The sequence below is a fragment of the Bufo bufo genome, unplaced genomic scaffold (assembly GCF_905171765.1).
Source record: "Bufo bufo unplaced genomic scaffold, aBufBuf1.1, whole genome shotgun sequence".
In the NCBI taxonomy this organism is placed as follows: Eukaryota; Metazoa; Chordata; class Amphibia; order Anura; family Bufonidae; genus Bufo; species Bufo bufo.
Genome location: NW_024401165.1, coordinates 26117 through 34190, shown reverse-complemented (window position 1 = coordinate 34190; position 8074 = coordinate 26117).

Sequence of the window (8074 nt, the reverse complement as noted above, 5' to 3'; positions counted from 1 at the left end):
GACATTGTGTTTTTGGGTGGGGATTCCTGTTCTGTTGTTCTCACATGTGTATTGCCGATGTCCCTTTGTCCTGAAAGATAATTGGATTACTCCTCTCCCCTCCAGACCAGAGAGGATGAAACCATGATGCATTGTGGGGATGTGTTGTGTCTGTGTATCCTAAGTTGCTGCATATCTGTCCTGTGTAGCAGTCTTGCTTCTTGTCCACTAGGGGCGTGTACACCAGATGGGGAGCTGCATAGGGCGGGTAGCCCTCAATAAATAGTTCCTGTTTTATACCTTAATGAAGTCTTGGCTCCTGTTAGGGGGATGGAATAACTACACTCTTGGGGATTGCTATATCATAATACTCCCCTGAGTATAAGCTCTTGTAAGAGCTTGCTCCTGTTTCCAGGCTCCCAGCGGAGACCTTGTGGATCGTGCTACCCCTCCACTACACACATATTTACCCTCCTTGTGTGGGGTGGTGACTACCCCGTCATCATCCTCCTCTTCCTGCTCCTCATCCTGAAAAATGTGGGGGGGCAACTCAGGTAGGGCTGCTGGTCCAGCCTCTTCCTCCACCATTGACTCCCCCTCCTGTGGTGGTGGTGGGTCATTTGATGTCCCTGAGGGTCCTGCCTGCTGCTCCTGCTCCCCCTCAGACGCCGACAGCTCCCAGGAATCCCTGCTGGCAGGCCTGCGTTTTACACAGGGAAGGCGAGCCCCTATAATTACAAATTAATACTTATGTAAAAATAAAAATCACAAATAATAAATGTACCTCACCATTACGTTACTTTTGTTTATTTCATCAACACTCAATAATGTTTGTACCTGGACAGTGCTCGTCACGGATCTGGCGGATTCTGGCCATATGTCTCCGCTTCAGGTCCGACCACTTTTTGCAAATGGCCAAGGCTTCATGTTTGCCCTCATGATCCCTCCTCATCTCCTTCCTCAGCTCCCTTACTATGGCGTGTTTTGCTTTGTTAGAGCGTAGTTCATCATAACCTTGCTCTAACAGGCGCTGCGTGATTAAGAAAAGAAGCATTTTATAAAAATTATTTAATAAAACTAAGATTAAGGAACTTTAACATTAGCACAAGTGGAGTACGTCAGGCTATTCTAGGAAGTTGAACAAGCGGTCAGATCCTTCCTGCCGCTAGTTCACTTATGCCCCCAGACAGTGGCGTAGTTAGAAATGACTTGGCCCCACAGCAAATTTTTTTTAATGGGGACAACCTACCTACCACCCACAAATTTTCAAAAAGGCATTACTTTCAAGCCACCCACATAACTGTGGCTAGTAAAGATTGCTCTCTCACACCAGTCCCGGCAGCTGTTCCATCCATTTTATACACTGTCTATACTGTCACTGTATATAATTTTATTGTGTAATACTGTTGAGGGGGCCCTGAAAAAATCTTTTAGACCTCCTCCTCCTGGATCTGCCCCTTCTGGGTCAGGGCCCCCAAGCATGCCCTGTAAATACGCCACAGCGACAAGAATGACGATACGTTAACATTTACTATAATAATGGCGGCCAGGGGTGTAACTATCCGGGAAGCAGGAGAAGCGTCTGCTTTGCGGCCCTGACCCAGAAGAGGCCCATCCCACAAAGGAGGACTAAAAGATTTCGTCATGGCCCCCTCGGTAGTATTACACAATGAAATTATGTAACACAGTGACAGTATAGACAGTTAACAAAACGGATGGAACAGCTGCCGGGCCTGCAGCTACACCACTGGTGTCGAGGGAAACGTTCCAGCAGCAGCAAGTCAGCACACGGCCAGAGGCAGTCTAACTAAAAGCTCTGCATGTTGTAGTTTAATTACACGGAACCGCTCGCCGTGCGCTGCCTTGATGCCGCAGTAACTGACCACCAACATGTCATCATTATCTCAAATACCAAACCAAAAATTATTATTATTTGCGAGTCAAATACTACAATTTAAGTTAACGTAACGTAACCGTATAAAATCTAAATGTGGTGAAATTGTATGTGTGTGGGGTATAAGCTATTAGATATTGTCCATCTGAGGAGAGATGTACCTGTCTAGTGACGTGACGGCATAGTTTGGGGTGTAAAGCTGGTCCGCCTCCACGTGGTGCACCCTGGGTAACGCTAAATGAACCAGCAAATATACTGTATAATGTAAAAAATTACTTCTCCTGACCAACAGGACACTTATTTGAATATTTAGACTAGCCGTCCGCACACTGCGGCCCCCCTGCAAACTGCGGCCCTCCGGCTGTGGCAAAAATAAAACTCACATCATTCCATGACAACCTACAGCTATCATCCTATAGAAGGACATAATGGGACGGGAGTTGTAGTTTTAGAACAACTGGAGGACCGCTGTTTGAATAGACTGTGTGTGTGTGTTTGTGTGTTGGGGGAGGTCAGGGGGGGGGGTGGGTTTGAGGGGGGGTTGGTTGGTATGCAGTGTGGGTATATTGTCTGAGGCAGGAAATTAGATGTACAATGTGCATCTGATATATATATTTGTATGCATTGCTATCCATACATAATGACACGTCGGCCACATGTATGTATGAATAGCATATAAATATATAGCAGATGCCAGTGAGATACTGCTTTGATGGCAGACCATTAAAACCATTTATGAGATCAAAAATGCTTAACTATTTATTTTAGTAATATAGATAAAATCACATTATATATAGTATGAGTAGATGTTAATGATTATCTGAAAAATTTATTACTTTGGAATGTCAACAATACTTGTTTCAAACTATCATTTATATGTAATCAAAGTATGTACTATCCGAATTTTAATGCCATGCGAAAATAGTTTACACAAATACATCCGAAAAATTCAATTCAATAAACCTACATAGGAATATTACTAAGATATGCCAAACAAGCGTGTATGCGAACAAATGTTCAATTAGATTATACTTACTATGACGATCAGCTCCTCCTCAGCTTTAGTGAACTTGCTGGCCACCATCGTAAAAACTGAGCGCATAAAGTTTTCAACCGCACAAAACTGACGCAAGTTGAATTCTGGTTGAAAACGGCGCTTACTTCCGGTTTTGAACAAATCACGCGCATGCGCAAAATGATACGAAAATGTCAGTGCCGTTTCAGCTATTTGTATGTTAACGAATATTCGATAAAATTAATGATATATCAGGTTTTAGAATATTCGTATCACTCGAAATCTATGATATATTACAATATCTATAATATTCGTAAAAAACAAAGCGGATATAAGGCATTAGTAGTTTCGAAATCTTTCTATTCAAAATGAATAATATTGCCTAGGCTATATTGCAATAACATTGTGTTCTAGTCTGATTTTATATTGCAATATAGAGAATATTCAAAACATTTATTGTATAATTTGAACAGTGAACACCACTGAACACTAAAGACATTTAGAAATTTGCGAATTCGCATAATATGCGCATATTACGCGTATAACTATGCGCATATTATGCGCATATTATTAGCTAACTTACGAATATTCGATTTCGGAGAATAGAATACGAATATTCTAACGAATATTCGCGAAATATCGCGAAAACGAATATGGCACCTCAAGCTCATCACTACTATTTATCCCCAGGACTGTGACTGTGAAGAGGGGACATCCTCTGCGTTTGGAGGAAAGAAGGTTTGTACACAAACATAGAAAAGGATTCTTTACGGTAAGAGCAGTGAGACTATGGAACTCTCTGCCTGAGGAGGTGGTGATGGTGAGTACAATAAAGAAATTCAAGAGGGGCCTGGATGTATTTCTAGAGCGTAATAATATTACAGGCTATAGCTACTAGAGAGGGGTCGTTGATCCAGGGAGTTATTCTGATTGCCTGATTGGAGTCGGGAAGGAATTTTTTATTCCCCTAAAGTGAGGAGAATTGGCTTTTACCTCACAGGGTTTTTTTGCCTTCCTCTGGATCAACTTGCAGGATAACAGGCCGAACTGGATGGACAAATGTCTTTTTTCAGCCTTATGTACTATGTTACTATGTTACTAGGGTGTGCACTGTCAAACCTCAAGACATTGTGTATATTGAATATAATATTGGCGATGGATATATTATTACTGTATGTTGGGGATAACATTGTTGTGGGACATATGGGTTAACTTATGTTGGGAAAGAGGGAGGCACCTTAGGGAGAGCCTGCCCACCCAATTAACATTAGGGGATGTGTATAAATTCTGCTCACATATTGTAACACACTATGCTTGACAAAGACTCAGTGGAGTCGAAACGTTGCACACTGGCTGAACAAATAACACCGAAGTTATTTGAGAAGTTGGAGTGCCGTGGGTTTTTCCTGTTTTTCCCTCAAACGTTGCAACATCTGTGGCATTGTGCTGTGTGATCAAACTGCACATTTCAGAGTGTCCTTTTATTGTGGGCAGTCTAAGGCACACCTGTGCAATATTCATGCTGTCTAATCAAATAAGCAGCTAGATATGCCACACCTGTGAGATGGGATGGATTATCTCGGCACTGAGAAGTGCTCACTAACACAGATTTAGACAGATTTGTGAACAATATTTGAGAGTAATGGGTCTTTTGTGTGTGTAGAAAAAGTTATAGATCTTTGAGTTCAGCTCATGCAAAATGGGAGCAAAACCTAAAGTGTTGCGTTTATATTTTTGCTCAGTGTATATATGAATAAATATATAGAATGAACACATTTCACTATAAATATTTCAGACCTATGGATTTTGGTACAAACTGAGGAGGAGACAGAGTTGGATCCTTTTTAAAGATCTTGGAGTTTCGTGTTTCCTGTCCTGATGGGGGATGGGCTCTCACAGGTGCTGCCATGGGCTCTTGGAAAACAGATTACCGATAAGTGTAATCTAAGTATTTTCAGACTATAAGACGCACTGAGGATTTGTAGGAGGAAAATAAGAAAAAATATTTTTCATCAGACCCCCATCAGCCCCAGAACTGACCTCATACGCCTCAGATCGGACCCCCATCAGACCTCAGATCAGACATTGAAAAAAAAATAAACGTACCTCTCCGGACGGCGCTGCCACTCCCTGGTCATCTTCTGGCCTGCACTGCATTGTGACCTGACGTCACACAGCTGTAAGCCGTGTACCGGGGTGGGCTCCCCAGGATACAGCAAAGTCATGAGTGAAGAAAGCAACTCAAACACCAGTTTTGCCAAAACCGTATTTTTACGTAAACATGGTCACGAACGGAGCCACAGATGCTGGTTTCACACAAATAAATTTACATACACCCATCTAGGAGGCTGAGACCCTTGTGCTGTACAGCATGGCGCCCTCCGGAGGTTTTAGCAATAAAATGACCTACTTGCGGGCTCAAATAAACCAGCCACGTCTTACCAGTTATTACCCTAGAGTCAGGAACAATTATTTAGGTGTGTAAGGCTAGGCTGCGGTACAGCACAACAGCTTGCAATTTTATTCCATTCTATAATAATTCCCTCCCCCTGGTTAAACAGCATGTGCTATAGTGTTTCTCCTGAATAGACCAGCCTGGCTTGAATTAGTTGTGAAGCTTCTCAGCTCTCAGGTGTGAACTGACACTTTAAACGTGAAGTCCTTGTTAAGAGCAGTTAACAACACTTGTGGCCTGACACAAACAGAAAACATAACTAACTGACTACAGGCCTGGTCTAAGTTTCTGGGTTCCTAGGTGCCTAAACTGTATGAGATGCGTGCAAGATTAGTCTTACCGACCGGGGTCTGCTTTGTGTAAGCTGGTGGATGGAATGGAACAAGGGTTTCTCCAACCAGCGTGTGGTACCACATAGTCTGTGGCATTACTCCTCAGCTCCCATCTGAGTTTGTGGCAGCAGTTCCTCTTCCTCTGGACAAGATCAAGGTAATGGACACAATCAGCTCCCCTTGGCTGCAGCTCTGGTCCCTGGAGGATGCTCTCACACTTGGATGTCGATGGATTCTCCTCACACAGCTCCTGGATGCCTCTTCCAAGCTCACCCTAAGATGGCTGCTGCATCCCTTCCTCCCAAGGCTTTGTAACTCCACCCCCTGGGAGTTTTCAAATTATTATGCAAGTTAAATGTTTTTTTGTTTCTTTTCCATATCCTCCAAATAGATTGGCGAAAAAGAATGCTTAAGGTATATGTGACAGTTTCATCTCTGACGTTTCGGTCCATTCCACGACCTTGATCACAGAGTCACATAGGAGGAAGTGAGAAGGTTGGAGGAGTCCCGGGGGCTCAGCGTGGAGACGATGCGGGAAAGGCACATGGCGTGTAGGCTTCCCCGCAGCACCTCCATGCTGAGCCACAGGGACTCCTCCAACTTTCTCACTTTCTTCTATGTGACTCTGTGACCAAGGTCGTGGAATAGACCGAAACGTCAGAGACAAAACTGTCACATATACCTTAGGCATTATTTTTTGCCAATCTATTTTACCATCTATTGTAAAAAATTAAAAAACATTTTACTTGCATCATAATTTGAGCGTGCAGTGGTATTTAGCTTACTAAAGGGTTCTTAGGGGAGACAGTAAGTGAACTTTTCAGGCCTAGTTCACACGCAGGCTTAGACTGGCCCACAGGGGAACAAGGGAATCCCCCGGTGGGCCCCTGAAAAAGGTGGGCCCCTAGTCCACCAGCACAGAATCTCAAATAACCTATATCAATATAAAAAACTGGGTAGACTATCCAGTTTATTATTATAGACACATCGGAAGGTTAAGATAGCCTCTAGGAATAGAGGCAGGTGAGCCAGTATCCTCTCTTCCTTGGGACCCACCATTTGAAGTTGTGGTAGAGACCTCCATAATTAATCATCTTGTAGCATCTTGTCGCTGTCTGCCTCTGTGTGGGCAGGTAATATTTTCATGTCGCTCTAGTGTGGGCCCCCAGAATAAATTTTACTGGTGGGCCCTAGGCATCCCAGTCCGACAATGTTCACATGTCACTTTGGTCTGTGATCTCAATCACTGATTTTGAGCTAAAACCAGGTGCAGGCCAAAAACACAGAACAGGTACATATCTTTCCATTATATTTTATCTCTGTGTAGGCTTCACTCCTGGTTTTGACTAATAACCTCTGATGGAAGTCCAAAACGCTAATGTGTGAACCCAGGGCCATTTCTGCCATGAGGCGAGATGAGGCAGTGTTCAGGCCGGCGGCGCACAGAATGGTGAAGCAGGGAGACTTCTCCCTTCTTCACCATTAAGCCTGCAGGCACAGATCGCGCTGCCGGCCTGTGTGGGAGGAGCCTGAAGCCCGGAAATCTGCCTAAGCTCCTTCAACACAGTGCTGCAGAGCGATCTGTGTCTACAGGGGAGAGAGGACTGTGAGCTTCAGGAATGGGACAAGGTGAGAAGGTACTGTGTTTTTTTTTTTAACACAGGGAGAGCATTACTACTACAAAGGGAGCAAAGAGGAGAGGGCATTACTACTACAAAGTGGGCACAGTGGGCATTACTACCATAAGGAGGGCACAAAGGGCATTACTACTACAAAGGTGCCACAGAGGGCATTACTACTATAAAAGGGGCATAGAGGTCAGAACTACTACCAAGGGGGCACAGAGGGTATTACTACCATAAATGGGCCACAGAGGGCATTACTACTATAAAGCGGGCACAGAGGGCATTACTACTACAAAGGGGCCACAGAAGGCATTACTACTATAAAGGGGACACATAGGTCATTACTACTACAAAGGGGGCACAGAGGACATTACTACTACAAAGGGGGCACAGAGGACATTACTAGCATAAAGGGGCCACAGAGGGCATTACTACTATAAAAGGGGCACAGAAGTCAGAACTACTACAAAGGGGGCACAGAGGGCATTACTACTATAAAGGGGGCACAGAGGGCATTACTACTACAAAGGGGCCATAGAGGGCATTACTACTATAAAGGGGGCACAGAGGGCATTACTATTATAAAGGGGGCACAGAGGGCATTACTACTACAAAGGGGTCATAGAGGGCATTACTACTATAAAGAGGGCACAGAGGGCATTACTACTACAAAGAGGGCACAGAGGGCATTACTACCATAAATGGGCACAGAGGCCATTGCTACTATAAAGGGTCCCCAGAGGGCTTTTCTACTATAAAGGGGCCACAGAGGGC